The sequence below is a fragment of the Carassius gibelio genome, chromosome B3 (assembly GCF_023724105.1).
Source record: "Carassius gibelio isolate Cgi1373 ecotype wild population from Czech Republic chromosome B3, carGib1.2-hapl.c, whole genome shotgun sequence".
NCBI lineage: Eukaryota > Metazoa > Chordata > Actinopteri > Cypriniformes > Cyprinidae > Carassius > Carassius gibelio.
Window position 1 is genome coordinate 52,097,307 of NC_068398.1, and position 16,506 is coordinate 52,113,812.

Consider the following 16,506-nt stretch of genomic DNA (forward strand, 5'->3'; position numbering starts at 1 on the left):
TGAAGATTTTGGCTCCACATAGTTGTTCCAGAGCGGTTGGGACCAGAGGAAGGGGATAGCGGAATTTGACGGTTTGTTCTTGAGTGCATGGTAGTCAATGCATGGCCTCAAGCCTCCGTCCTTCTTCCCCACAAAGAAAAACCTGGAGGCAACAGGGGAAGTGGAAGGTCGAATGAACCGCTGTTGTAAGGCTTCCTTGATATACTCATCCATGGCCTTCTGCTCCGGGATGGACAGTGGGTAGATCCGGCCCTTGGGTAGTGTGGCTCCAGGCAGCAGGTCAATGGCACAGTCCCATGGCCAATGAGGTGGTAACTGTGTTGCTTGTTGTTTGCTGAACACTTCCTGGAACGCCCGGTACTCAAGGGGAATCTCTGTTAGATGGCTGGATTCTGGACTTTCGATCGACGTGGAGTTAAGGTGAAGATGAGAGGAAGAGGGGGAATCATCAGGAGCAGGTTTCTGACGACAGATCTTGATGACGGGTAGTAGACAGGATAAAGAGCAGGATTCACCCCATTGCGTAATTTCCCCAGTGGTCCAGTTGACTTGCGGGGAGTGTTCGGACATCCACGGGCGTCCCAGGATGATATCCACGGTGGACCCTTCCAGCACCAGAAATGAAATCTCCTCCTGATGAAGACATCCAATGCGTAGTGAGACTATGGGGGATTGATGACAGATTTGACCACGGCCCAGTGGTTTACCCAAGATGGTGTGGATCTCTAACTTCTTCGTGATCCTTCTCCTCGGGAGATTGAGCTTCTTGAGGAGTTCGTGGGAGATGAAGTTCCCTGAGGAGCCGGTGTGAATGAGGGCATACGCTAAAACGGAGTGGGAACGGGTCACTAGCATGACTGAAGTACGGGATAATGGTGATATCATAGGAGGAATCTGGATTGTACTCACCGCTGGGCGTGGTGGTCGCACTGGGCACTGCAAAAGGAGATGTCCTTCGGAACCACAGTAGAGGCAGAGGCCATTGTGAATGCGTCGTTGACGTTCTACTGCAGTGAGATAGTATGAGTCAATTTGCATAGGCTCAGGTGCTGGAAGGTTTATAGATGGTGTGGGAGGCAGAGGATGCACAGCGGATTGGTCCAGAGCACAGGCTGTGAGACGTTGAGAGATGCGAATGGTACGCTGAATGAAGTTCTCTAAGCCGATGACATCATCATAAACTGCCACTTGATGGCGGATGGTAGGATTCAATCCTTGACGAAAGCAGGTGATAAGCGCAGTTTCATTCCATCCACAGTTGGCGGCTAGAGTGCGGAAACGTAAGCAAATTCACTCACGGTCAACTTTCCTTGACGAAGGCGGTACAACTGATCATGAATGGAGAGAGCGGAGGTGTTGAGGCCAAAAACTTATTTGAAGTGGGTGGCGAAAGCCTCCCATGAGCGAGTGAGGGGGCCATTCGCTTCCCAGATTGACTGAGCCCATTGGAGGGCGGGACCAGAGAGGAGGGAGATCAAATAGGCGATCTTAGTACGATCAGTAGGGAAGGAATGTACTTGCATCTCAAAGTAGAGTGAACATTGTAGTAGAAACCCGCTGCAACCCTCCGCCTCGCCGGTGTACGTTGCAGGTCGGGCCATGGGACTGTGAGAGGCAGGCATTGAGGGAGAGTGAAAACGCTGTGGAAGTGGTGGATCGCCAGCTTGTGCTTGTTCGGGGAGAGAGACTCGTGGAGGGTCCTCTTCCAATCCAGCGGCTGTTTGCATACTGTCGGTCTGGTCTTCTGTCACGGACAGAAGAGAGAGACAACAGGGTATACAGGTAAGTAGATGTTTATTGGAATAATGGAGGCAGAAGATGGTGTCACGCAATCTTGCAGAGGAATGGTTGAGCTGAGTGGGATGTTTAAGAGGACGACTTGAGGATACTTGCTGTACAGATGAAGGGTGGACACAGGAGGAACTGACAGAACACGGAGGACAGATGGTGGTAGGTAAGCTGGAGGATCAGACGGTAAGGTATTCAGATATTTCCTAGAGTAGCTCAGAGAGTAGAGTCGGTGTATCTCTAATGAGACCAGACAGAGAGTGAAAGGAACTGTGGGCTTAAGAAGTGGCAGTGATGAGCGGGTGCAGGTGTGGTGACTTCAGTAATCTAGTGATAATGAGCGGATGGGCGGAGTCGGATGATTGGACTCTGATGGTGTGGCAGGTGTTACTGGTGCCTCCGTGACAGTTATATTGCTCTTTGTACTAACGTAAGGATTTTTATCACGTGTGGTGACCGAGATTTTGGCAGTGATTTTTGGAGATTTTACAATTAAATACAATCGGATATGTGTTGTTAAAAATATATTTAGTCATTACTTGCAAATGTTCGTTCAAATTTACTTTTAGAACGATTGGTTTGAGCACGTTAAACAACACGGCATTAACCATAAACACGTAACACTGCACAACATTAACCCAACAAATCATTTAACAAATAGCTGTAAGTTGTAACAGGATAATATATGTCTCCTTGTTAGTGTGTCCGCCTCCCATGCCGAAGACCCGGGTTCGAGCCCCACTCGGAGCGAGTTCAAGGAGCATCAGAGAGGACCCGGGAGAGAGGGGTATTACATAAAATAATACGATCAGATATACAGGTAATACAAAAACGAATAAATTACCTCATCCGTGATCATGATTCGTTTATCCAATTTAGATACATTGCTATGCTGAAAACGCATTAAAAACGACATCTCCCATCGTCACCTGCTTCATAGCGTCATCAAGCTTCGCCTTTGTTATTGTTTGAAATGTTTTATTAATGCCATTTATGTTTTTGTTAATACAGCTTATAGCACGTTTGGAAGCTGAATGTAAAGGTGAATGGCATTTTGGAATTTCTGTGTTGTAATGTGATATTGTTATTATTCATGATGAGATTTTCTTTTATTGTTGTAATTCATTTATAGCAAACAAGATGACCTGATGAATTCATTTTTGGAGTCAGGACTGATTAATGTATTTTTTTTTGTCCAGTGCCTGTATATGATATTAGTATTGATCAAGTTCAAAGGTTGTCATGTGGATCAACTTACTATCTTGTGTATTTTCAACAGTTCCATTTCACAAGTTCACGCTGACATATAATTAGCTGAGTTATGGTATGCGTATTTGGCGTGCTGTCCAGGGAAGGGCTCCGAGCTAGGGAATGGCCCGAACCTAGAGTACCCCCCCTTCCCCGTCTAATTATAAAGTGAACTCGAAGTGAGGAGATGGGGTGGAGGAGGGATGCTGATTAACCGTCATTGGATAGAGGTAAATCAGCGATATTTATACTGTGGGATTGATTACTAGATTGTGGTCCACCTGTGTTGATTAGGCTAAGTATCTGACGCCCTCCTCCCGAACATTGTTAACGAGAACATCATTATGAAAAATAACTTTTATATTGATTCAATGGATTTATTGAATTTTGGGGGATTTTATTTAAATTTTTTATAATAAACCTTTGAAAATCTAAATCTGAATTTGAACTTATGTTATTATAACCTAAAGATGCTATGTGAAAGTTTGAAACAGAAAAAAGTAGTTTTAATTTTGCCACTTTCTTGGTAAAGAAAACACATTTTTACTCAAGTTAATCAAAATAAATGTATAGCGTTCTGGAACAAAATGCTTCATATATTTTATTACCTCATAATACCTCAAAAATAAATCTTGGAGGATGTCGTTAAGAAGAGAGTTTCAGTTACTGTTTACTTGAATTGAACATTTGGTCAGCACAAATGCAAGTTAATGGGAACTGAAACAGTTATATCACCAAAATTCTAGTAAGCAAGTTAGGTTTGGAAAGACATGAGAGTGAGAGTGAGTGTGAGTAAATGATTACCAAATTATCTGAGGGAGAAATAACTCTTTAACATCATGCATCAAAATATACCGTACTAAAATTCTGAAAACTTTAACACATTATATTTCAGTTCAATACTATTTAATTAACAGGTTTAACCAAAAAACTACATACACACACACACACGTGCATGTTCCTCTGCATTTACACTTTGATAATTCCTCTTGAAATACACTATATTGCCAAAAGGATTGGGAAACCCCCTTCTAATGAACAGGATTGACTACTTTAGTAATTTCCATGTGTACAAATCTTAATGTTTATGCATATAATAATATTCTAGGTAATTGTGTGCCTCTAAATTTATAGCAACAGTTTAGACAGGACCTCTTTTCTTATTTTTTCTTTTTTTTTTTTTTTTGCATGAAAAGGCCTCTGTCTATAAAGCAAGGATTAAAAATGCAGACCTTTAGCCAAACTCATCACCAAACACCAATAACTTGTACATGCACTATATGGACAAAAGTATTGGGATGCCCCCTTCTTTAGAACAGAAAAAGGACTTCCAGAACTGTGGCAGTGTTTTTTTTTTTTTTTTGATAAATTAAAAAAAACGGCATTGTCTTTTACATTTGTTACAGTTAAATTTATTTGTTACATTTATATTATTTACTTTTTTTATTTATTAGGTTTTGTATATTGTTATTTAAACTTCATAATGTTTCACATGATTATACATTTAGTCAGGAATTATATTTTGGAAAAAGTTTAACTAGTAAAATGTTTACACATTATGTGAAACCTAATACAAGTATATAAATAAATAAAAAGAGACTGAATAAAGCGCTTCAATCTTTTTTCTGAGGAAATCTCAAATCCTGAGGTAATCCTCATAACATCTTCTTGGGGTGAATTATATCTTATTCCTCTAAGGGTGAAGCAAACAGTAAAATAAAACAACTTGAAGGACAGTCTCGCTACTTTGTTTTCTGTTGTATAGGTATTTACAAGCCGCACGCTTCAGTGAAAAATAATCTCAATATCGCATTCAGCGCGTGGGTGTGTCGCATTAGATATAATGAAGGGAGATGTGAAAGACAGACATCACATTGTTTTCATATGGATTACTTTATCACAGAATATTTGTTTTCAGTTTGCTTTGTTTAGTTTAAAAGTAGACATGTTAAGCTTTCTATAGATATATCTTTCATGTCTCTTCGTTGAGTATTCACTGAGTTACGCTTCATTTTAATGACACATTTGTAAATGAAGATCACAGCAGACAAACACTGCAGACAGCACACCTTGTTTGTTATCTTTATTTTATAAATGCACAAAGTTTTGTTGTTATTATGTCTGTTTACAAAAAAGTAGACCCTTTACAGATTCGATTGATGTATTGCTCTTATCTGAAAATGTCTCATAATGTGTATACGGGTGAATCGTCTCCAGATGGTTAAATGCTGCTCCATCTTAATGCATGTAACGGAGATTTACCAGTACTATTAATCATAGAATAGGCTTTACTGATGAGATGCACATGACAATCAAATGCGATTTATCATGAAGCCCTTGTTTGTTGATCAGAAAGTACAAAGTAGATGAGAAAAACTAGGATGCCGGGTGTATTCAAAGCGCCATTACTGTCTAGAGTGCATGGAATTGTGTTATTGGTTAAGCGGATATACTGCATTGTGCAGAGAAAGGAGTCCCGTACACTGTCCATAAGCGCTTCCCTGTCCCGCGCCATGGCCATAACCTCTTCCCTGTCCCACGCCCTGTCCGTAATCGCTTCCCTGGCCATAACCACTTCCATGTCCCTCGCCCTGGCCATAACCGTTTCCCTGGCCCATGCCCTGTCCAGCACCGCTTCCCTGTCCAGTGCTGCTTCCCTTGCCCTGTCCAGCACCGCTTCCCTGTCCAATGGACAGGGCTTGGGACAGGGAAGCGCTTATGGACAAGGCGTGAGACAGGGAAGAGGTTATGGCCAGGGTCAAGGAAGCAGCGCTAGACAACATTTCCAGGACACTTCGCTCCATGTGACTAGTAAGACAATTCTAAAATAACTATTATGATGAGTTTTGTTCCACCCGCTTAAATGATAAAAGTACTTGCGCTGTAAAAACTATTAAGACTGTGTCTGTTCCCCGAATAGTGAAGTCAAAATATAAATATGATGTAGGATCTAGAAAAAATCTTATCGTGATTAAACCAGAAACAGGTAAAGTAAATGAACAAAAACAATCTTTAAAGTTTGGGGTCATAAATATTAGATCACTCACACCCAAAGCAGTTATTGTAAATGAAATGATCACATATAATAGTTTTGATGCACTCTGCTTGACTGAAACCTGGCTTAAACCAAATGATTATTTTGGTCTAAATGAGTCTACTCCACCAAACTACTGTTATAAGCATGAGCCCCGTCAGACTGGTCGTGGCGGAGGTGTTGCAACAATATATAGTGATATTTTCAATGTTACCCAGAAAACAGGATACAGGTTTAACTAATTTGAAATACTTCTGCTTAATGTTAAACTATCAGATATGCAAAATAAATCTAATGTATCTCTTGCTCTGGCTACTGTGTATAGACCACCAGGGCCATATACAGAATTCCTAAAAGAATTAGCAGATTTCCTCTCAGACCTTCTAGTTACAGTTGATAAGGCACTAATTTGCAGATTTCCTCTCAGACCTTCTGGTTACAGTTGATAAGGCACTAATCATGGGAGATTTTAATATTCACGTTGATAATACAAATGATACATTAGGACTTGTGTTTACTGACCTAATAAACTCTTTTGGAGTCAAGCAAAATGTCACTGGGCCCACTCATCGTTTTAATCATACATTAGATTTAATTATAGCGCATGGAATCGATCTTACTGATATAGATATTGTACCTCAAAGTGATGATATTACAGACCATTTCCTTGTATCATGCATGCTGCGTATAACTGATATTAACTATATGTCTCAGCGTTACCGTCTGGGCAGAACTATTGTTCCAGCCACCAAAGAAAGATTCGCAAATAACCTGCCTGATCTATCTCAACTGCTAATTGTACCCAAAAATACACATGAATTAGACGAAATGACTGACAACATGGGCATTATTTTCTCTAATACATTAGAAGCTGTTGCCCCTATCAAATTGAAAAAGGTTAGAGAAAAATGTACTGTGCCATGGTATAACAGTAATACTCACTCTCTCAAGTAATAACTCTTAGTCTTGAACGCAAATGGAGATAAATTAACTTGGAAGTTTTTAGAATTGCATGGAAAAACAGTATGACCAGCTATAGACAGGCTCTAAAAACTACTAGGGCAGAGCATATACACAAACTCATTGAAAATAACCAAAACAATCCAAGGTTTTTATTTAGCACAGTGGCTAAATTAACAAATTACCAGACGGCACCTGATTCAAATATTCCACCAACGTTTAATAGTAATGACTTTATGAATTTCTTCACTGATAAAATAGATAACATTAGAAATACAATAGCAAATGTAGATTCTACAGCATCTAACACTTCAGTTTCATCCATCGGACCCAAAGATTAACTGCAGCGCTTTACAAATATAGGACAGGAAGAGCTAAATAAACTTATCACTGTATCTAAACCAACAACATGTTTATTAGATCCTGTACAAACTAAACTACTGAAAGAGTTGTTACCTGTAGCCGAAGAACCGCTTCTCAATATTATTAACTCGTCGTTATCTTTAGGTCACGTCCCAAAACCATTCAAGCTGGCGGTTATTAAGACTCTTATTAAGAAACCAAAACTAGATCCTAGATCACTGTTATGCTGATGATACTCAGCTATATATCTCAACGAGACCAGATGAAACTTCTAAATTATCTAAGCGTGTGTTAAAAATGTAAAAGACAAATGACAAATTTTCTCCAATTAAACTCGGATAAGACAGAGATATTAATTATTGGACCAAAAAACACTACACAGAATCTTGTAGATTACAATCTGCAACTAGACGGATGTACTGTTACTTCCTCTACAGTCAGAAATCTGGGTGTTATATTAGACAGCTATTTGTCTTTTGAAAATCATATTTTCCATGATACAAAAACTGCATTCTTCCATCTTAGAAACATTGCCAAGCTACAAAACATGTTATCTGTTTCTGATGCAGAAAAGCTAGTTCATGCATCCATGACCTCTAGACTGGACTATTGTAATGCACTTCTAGGTGGTTGTCCTGCTTCTTCAATAAACAAGCTACAGGTAGTCCAAAATGCAGCAGCTAGAGTCCTTACGAGGTCAAGAAAATATGATCATATTACGCCAATTTTACAGTCTCTGCACTGGCTACCTATTAAGTTCCGTATCAGTTACAAACTATCATTACTTACCTGTAAGGCCCTAAATGGTTTAGCTCCTGCATACCTAACTAGTCTTCTACCACGTTACAATCGATCACGATCCCTAAGGTCACAAAACACTGGTCTTTTGGTCGTTCCTAGGATAGAAAAGTCCACTAAAAGAGGTAGAGCTTTTTCACATTTGGCTCCCAAACTCTGGAATAGCCTTCCTGATAATGCTCGGGGTTCAGACACACTGTCTCTGTTTAAATCTAGATTAAAAACGCATCTCTTTCGCCAAGCATTCGAATAATGTATCTCTTAAATTGTGTAATATTAACAATGTTCATCGTCTGGCTGACTACGTCTTGTATAAATGTTTCTAAAAATCCTGTCATACGTGCACAAACTGACAGTCACCACTTATAAGCTACTACTAAATATTGTAGAAACATAATTTTCTGTAAAGTCACTTTGTAATGATTTGTATTGTAAAACGCTATACAAACAAACTTGAATTGAATTGAATTCCCTGGCCCACGCCCTGTCCATAACCTCGTCCCTGTCCCTCGCCCTGGCCATAACCGCTTCCCTCACCCTGTCCAGCTCTGCTTCCTTGGCCCTGTCTAGTGTTGCTTCCCTGGCCCTGTTCAGCTCCGCTTTCCTGGCCCTGTCCGCTTCCCTGTTCAGCTCCGCTTTCCTGGCCCTGTCCGCTTCCCTGTTCAGCTCCGCTTTCCTGGCCCTGTCCGCTTCCCTGTGCAGCAATAGAATTATATTGTATTCACAATAGAATATAGATAACATATCAAATGTTGAAAGTGAGACATTTTTAAATATCATGCCAAATATTGGCTCATTTTTTTATTTCATGAGAGGTACACATTCCAAAAAAGTTGGGACATGTAGAAATAAGAGGCCAGAAAAGTTACCGTAATGTACATATAAGGAACAGCTGGAGGACCAATATGGAACTTATTAGGTCAATTGGCAACATGATTGGGTATAAAAATAAAATTGGTCCACAGCTGGAGGACCAATATGGAACTTATTAGGTCAATTGGCAACATGATTGCCAGAGTGGCAATGTCTCTCAGACGTCAAAAGGGCAGAGGATCACCAATTCCCCCAATGCTACGGCGAAAAATAGTGGAGCAACATCAGAAAGGAGTTTCTCAGAGAAAAATTGCAAAGAGTTCTGTTACTGGCTAAAGCTCTATAGGTCAAAAAAGAAGCCATATCTAAAAATGATCCAGAAGTGCAGGCATTTCTTCGGCCCAAGGCATATTTAAAATGGACTGTGACAAAGTGGAAAACTGTTCTGTGGTCAGATGAATCAAAATTTGAAGCTCTTGTTGGAAAACTGAGATGCCATGTCATCCCGACTATAGAGGACAAGGACAACCCAAGTTGTTATCACCTGCATCTCTGATGGTATGTGGTTGCATGAGTCCCAACTTTTTTGAAATCGGTTTGTATTTCAAAATGTAATTTATTGAGATTTCAATGCTGAATTTTTAGCATCATTACTCCAATCACACAATATTTCAGAAATAATTCTGATATTCTGATTTGCTGTTTAAAAACAAAACAAAAAAATAACACTTAATATGATGTTGAAAACAGCTGAGTATAACTTTTCAGGTTTCTTTGATGTACAGAAAGTTCAGAAGAACAGCATTTATATGTGTGACGAGTGGGGCGGGGCCGAGGGATGTGGGAACGAGCGAGGCCGGTGGAGTGATTGGGAAATGAGCGACACCTGTGACCCACTGGTCTCGAGATGGAAGGATATAAAACTGGAGCGACGATAGTGAAGGACGAGAGAGGACCAGGCCTGGGCTTTATTTTATGTTTTGCTTTTTATTTGTGAGCATCAGTCGTCCGTGAGGGGCTGATGCGCTGTTTTGTGTTTATTTTGAATTATTAAAGTTTCATTTGATTGTCCGCCAGTTCCCGCCTCCTTCTTCCCAATCACTCCACCGGCCTCGCTCGTTCCCACATCCCTCTGCCCCGCCCCACTCGTCACAATATGAAATAGAAATTATGCTTCTAAAAATCTTACTGTTTAAAAACTGTTGACTGGTAGGCTATATAGATTACAGAAATGTTGTAATGATATATATATATATATATATATATATATATATATATATATATATATATATATATATATATATATATATATATATGTATGTAATTTCTGTCCCACTCACTTCTGAAAAGATGGCTACATCCCTGCCTCAGCTGATGATGCTCTTGCCACCGGGCCACCCCCCGTGCATGGCCCTGCTTGATATATCACATTACCGAATACCGGCATCATGTCTGGACATCACTGAATATAACTGATCCTATGCTTAGGAGTATCTTTGGCCCCGCATAAATTCATGTGGATCTCTCTACTCTGAAGCAAATCTTCATCCTAAACTATCTCTTCGAATGGCTAATCTTAGCCCAATCAGAGAGCACACTGCTGAGCGACAAATTCTTGTGTGACATATTGCTCAACTTCAGACATTAGGGCTGACTGCGAATATGCAAAAGAGCATATTGATACTGAGCCTGAACATTTCCTTTTTGGGAGTTTTTTTGTCTGTTAGAAGAATGCTCACAAAAACGGATCCGCTAACTTGCAGTCTTCATGTTAGGGCATTCTCCTCCACTGAATTACTTTCAGAGGACAATTGGCCAGATGGCTGCCACCAAACAGTATGCAAATTAGGTGTACCACATATGTGAATGCCCCCGCTCTGGCTGAAGAGGCAGTTTCAGAGTGACGCAAGTCTTTGTGTTTAGATCAGTGTGCTCAATAATGTGTCTGTCAAAAATCAGGCCTCTGTGGCTTCCTCCGATCACCACCAGAGGGCACCATATACCAAGTATTAATTATTTTGGACTCAATTTCCCACAACTCCCTGCCTGGGACTTGTTGCCTGCACCTCTGACACCTATCATCTGGACTATTTAAACAGCTCCTGCTCATAAGTCTTCCCGAAGTCTTGTTTTGCTGTGGTTAACATTTCTTAGTGTTATTTCCTGTGTTTGTTTTACTTGTGTTTGATCTTGGACTGTTTTACCTTTTTTGATTCTCTGCTGCCAGCCTTTGTGACATTTATTTACTGCATGTTTGCTGCCTGCCCCAAGTATCTGTCTGTTTACTGTTCATGTTGTTGGATTACATTTGATATTCCTGATGCTGTCAACAGACTCTTACCTGTTGTACTTGAGAATTTATTAATAAAGTTGCAAATGGATCCCAACTCAGCTGAGTTGCATTTGTCAATATCTTTAAAAAATATGAATATGTCAGGGCATGTCAAAACCTCTCCAGGGCAGTGGTGGAGCCAGGATATTTTTTTAGGGGTGGCCAGGAAGGGGCCAGCAACCAGTCTGAGGTGGCACAGAATTCTCCATTATTTCAATATGAAAATGATTGACTATAATGTTCGGTACTGTTTTAGTGCCTTAAACACAAATGAATACAATAAATTTTTACTTATTTTTAATTGTTTTTTTTGTTTTTTTATTACTCACCCCCAGGTATTTTAATAAAGGGGCTCACTATAGCTTGATTGCACAGTCAGTTTGGTTTTGGTTATCAACACCCCAAAAAGCTTATTCTCCATCATTGCATACTCATGGACGAGACATGCAGATAACTACTAAGTTCAAAGTGGTCAACCGTCACTGAATTTTATACAATCAATGAATAAATAAATTCTGAGTTCTATAATACCTAAATTGAACTCTGTACAAGGGAAAATATAAAAAAAACTGTTCTCTTTTTTGCCCTATGTATTTGCAAGAATGTGAAAAAGTGAAGTCAAGAGCACATAAATGCCAAAATCTAAAATGTTATTTTATGCATTTAAATATGGTTTGGTTCTTTTTCTTCCTTTACAAATTAACAAAAAATGTGCACACATTTTCTAGTGCAAGAGCACTGTGCTCACATTTACTTGTGTCTATATAGAGTTTTTTTTTTTTTTTTTTTTGCAATTTGAATGCACATTAGCTTGCACCTTATTTTGTGATCTTGAATTTAAAAAAAAAAAAATTAAGTAGGCCTATATGCATTTGAGCTGTTTTTCAATAAGATATACATACATGAATGTTCCGTTTTGGAGCCCTTGGCCACCCCCTGGCACTGCCCCTGCTCCAGGGCCCCAAAACTCTCAGACCCCAGAGGTTTTTCTATTTCTAAGCTTCTGCAAACATTGAAAGTTATTTTTGATAGTACAGATTGCTATCAAAAGTAAAACCCAGGTTCTTAGCCCCAGAAGATGACGTAACACAGTGGTCTCAAACTCAATTCCTGGATGGCCACAGCTCTGCACAATTTTGCTCCAACCCTAATCAAAAATCCAGATAATCGAGGTTTTCTGGATTACTAGAAACATCCAAGCAGGTGTGAGTTAGAGCTGGTTGAAGCTAACCTCTGCAGAGCTGTGGTCCTCTAGTTATTGAGTTTGAGACCACTTACATAACAGTAAATCTATAAAAAAGTTATATTCACTTACCTAATGTTTCCGAGATATTTCATGCAATAACTACCTCTTTTGTCAGAATTGAGAAGGAAAATACTGACCTTTCAGTTCTGCTAACTTGACAAATTGAAGTTTTGACACATATGGGGAAAATATAAATCTGAATTTTATAAATAAACTGTTTCATAAGCTAAGAGGAAGTCACATGTAAAAGACTGAATGTTTACTTCTCCTTTTATTAAATAAATATGATGTAGACTCAGCCTCAAGTAAGCATTTTCAACAAGTCAAGATTTAATATGAATATCTAGGTAAGTCAATATTTTTAATTAAATTAAATGTATATATTTGTTATCGTTTTCTGAGCCAAAATTTTGAAACTAACAAAAATGATAGACATCTTCAGTTGATCAATATATGTTTTACATATTCTTACAACAATGAAAATAAAAAACGTAAATATTTAATATACAGTGAAATCTATATCTATTTTTTAAATGTTTATCTCAAATTAGAATTCATTATTTTATCAGATTATAAAATACCACAGTACCAAAACTGCGCTTTAAAAAAGTCATCTTTTTTTGTATCATTTATTAAATTTCACAACGCCAAAAAAAGGAAAACCAGGCAAAAGGAATTATAATAATAATAATAAAATCACAAACATAACCTCATGCAAACAACAGGTTGAGAGCATTCAGAGTGATGCAAGTCTTTGTGTTTACATTAGTGTGCTCAATAATGTGTTACTAACATAACCTTGGTTTCCTTAGATATGGAGCTAATACTGCATTTAAGCCGTTTAAGCTAAGACGCTTTAGGGGAAAAGTCCTGTACACTGGTTCATGGAGTTTGATAGAAACAAACCAATGGCGATGTGGCTGAGCTGTGTGAGCTTATGTTGAGCGAGCCTGCTCGAACCTGCCAACAGGGACGGGTCATCCCTTTCGATACTACACTTGTACTGTGTTGTGAGCCATTTAGGCTAAGATGCTATGGGGACAATGTAATCACGCCAAGCTATCAGGAACGATGACCAGGTATTCATCCAGAGTACTGAGAAGGGCTTGTAAAGAATATGTAAAGTATCCCAGAACAATTGGGGATGTAGATACATTAGTCATCTTGCTGACCTCCTACAGTTCAGGCACCAAGGGGCCTGAGAACGTGTAGGGGACTTAAGCTAACACTAAGGACCCGGACGCAGTTGGGGTCCTAGGCTGGACAACAAGCAAGAACCAGTCCTGCATTTGTAGTGCAGGAATGTCAAGGTTGTAGAACCTGACAAATATGGATGGTGAGGCCCAGCCGGCTGCCACACAGATTTCTGCAATAGACACACTCCTAGACCACACCCACAAGGAGGCTATGTCCCTTGTGGAGTGTGCTCTAACTCCTATCAGAGATTGAAGCCCGGAGGACGAGTGTGCTAGAGCTATCGCATCCACTGTCCATCTGGATAGCCTAGGCTTCGAGACCAAAAGACCTTTGGTGCGGTCTCCGAAGCACACAAAGAGTTGTTTCCGACTTTTGAAATGAAGTGGAAAGGGTCAATGTAGACTCTTAAGGCCCTGACAGGGCAGAGGAAGTTAAACTCCTGATCATCCTGAGAAGGAGGAAGTGCAGAGAGAACAATAATCTGTTCTCTGTACAGAGTAGAAAGGACCTTCGGGACATTCACATGCCTTGGCTTCAGGACACTTTGGAGTCGCCAGGCCCGAATTCAAAACAATAGGGACTCACGGAGAGTGTCTGTAAGTCTCCTACTTGCATAACCAATCCTAGTGCCAATAGCAGACTGGTTTTCAGTGAGAAAGAACATGAGTCAGCAGTCTGAAGTGGTTCGAAGGGCGTTTTGAGGCCCCTAAGAACTGTGGATAGGTCCCATGTGGGAATCTTGAAGGGGCAAAAAGGCTTCAGCCTTCTGGACCCCTTCAAAAAACTAACAACCAAGTTTTTCTTAACCAAGGACTGCTCAGCTACAGTAGCATGAGAGGCTGTGATAGCCGCAACATAGACTTTAAGATTAGAGGTAATATGGCCTCTATGGCCTCTAATTTGGCCAAGATGGCGGCGCGAACACATCGCGAGGCTCAGCGTCTCTCCAGTTTTTGCAATTTTGCAGTATTATTCCTGCTCATCTCGGGTCTGTTCGTACTGAACAGCTTTGCTTTAACATCATACACCCGACAGGAGCTTTTGGATATCGGTGAGGACTTTACCAGCAGTTTTATCACCAATCTTCGACTCATCCCTGAGATCGCTAGAACAACCGAGGCTTCGCACTCTACCCGGCCGGGCGGAAGTGCTCGCAGGCGGCGTCGAGATCGTAAACAAAGGCGGGGGAAGCACGGAGGTCTAAGAGCCAAGCTAAAGCTAACACCGCTCCGGCTGTCTTTACCCAGCATTTTCCTCGCTAATGTGCGGTCACTGGTGAACAAAATGGATGAGTTACGACTCCGCATCACCCACAGTAAGAGACTTATGGACTGTAATGTCATGGTTTTCACAGAAACATGGCTACACAGCGACGTACCCAACAATGCTATTGAGCTAGCAGGACGCTACACGCTCCGGGCAGATAGAACGGCAGATGACTCCGGCAAGACAAGAGGTGGTGGATTGTGCATTTATGTCAACAAAGCTTGGTGTACGAACACTGTCATTGTTGGGAGACACTGCTCAGCTAACCTAGAGTTTCTCATGGTTAAATGTAGACCTTTTTATCTGCCACGTGAGTTCACTTCCACCATAATAACCGCAGTCTATATTGCACCGGATGCTAATGCCAAGCTTGCTTTGAACGAACTTCATGCAGCCATTAGTAAACAACAGACTGCTCACCCAGAGGCTGCTTTTATTGTCGCGAGTGATTTTAATCACTGCAAATTAAAAACAGTACTCCCCAAATTTCACCAGCATGTTTCCTGCCACACCAGAGGAGACAAAACTTTGGATCATGTTTATACAAACATCAATGGAGCTTACATCGCGAGCCCCCTCCCCCACCTCGGACAGTCTGATCACCTTTCTTTGTTTCTCACCCCTAAGTAATTCACCCCTCATCAACCGTGTGAAGCCATCAGTGAAGACCATCAAAGTGTGGCCAACTGGAGCAGACTCTTTACTTCAAGACAGGTTTCAACACACTGACTGGAGTATGTTTGCTTCACAGGCTGCCTGTGGCTCTCACACGGACATTGATATCTACACCTCCTCTGTACTGGATCACATCAACTCCACCATTGACAGTGTAACAACAGAAAAACAGATAACAACATACCCTAATCAGAAGCCATGGATGAACAAGGAGGTTCGACTTCTGCTGAAAGACCGCAACGCTGCCTTCAGGTCAGATGACGCTCAGGCCTACAGTAAATCCAGGGCTAACCTGAAAAGGGGCATCAAAAAGGCCAAGTACTGCTACAAGCTGAAGGTAGAGGAACACTTTTCCAACTCTGACCCCCGACGCATGTGGCAGGGCATCCAGATCATCAGTGACTACAAGTCAAGCAACTCCACACCAACAGTCACGGACGTCTCCTTCCTTAACGAGCTAAATGACTTTTTTATGCTCGCTTCAACAGCGACAGCAAGGAGACGGCCACCAAAATCTCACCCTCAGCAGACCACCAACCCCTTAAACTCACCTCCACAGATGTCCACACTGCACTGAGCCGGATCAACGCACGCAAGGCTGCTGGCCCGGATGGCATTCCTGGACGTGTGCTTAGGGCATGTGCAGAGCAGCTTGCAGGGGTCTTCACAGACATTTTCAACCTGTCCCTCACCCAAGCAACTGTGCCAACATGTTTTAAGTCCACATCCATTGTGCCAGTACCGAAACACTCCTCCCCAACGTGCCTGAATGACTATCGCCCCGTA

At 40.8% G+C, this 16,506-nt stretch overlaps 2 protein-coding genes across 3 annotated transcripts in view; both read left to right on the forward strand.

The window, feature by feature from the left end:
• Positions 1-16,506, forward strand: part of LOC127951901 (patched domain-containing protein 3) — a 126,378-nt gene that overhangs the window by 28,791 nt on the left and 81,081 nt on the right. The window lies entirely within an intron of this gene.
• LOC127951902 (patched domain-containing protein 3-like) overlaps positions 1-16,506 on the forward strand; it is a 126,378-nt gene that overhangs the window by 28,791 nt on the left and 81,081 nt on the right. The gene's annotated exons all lie outside the window — the stretch shown is intronic.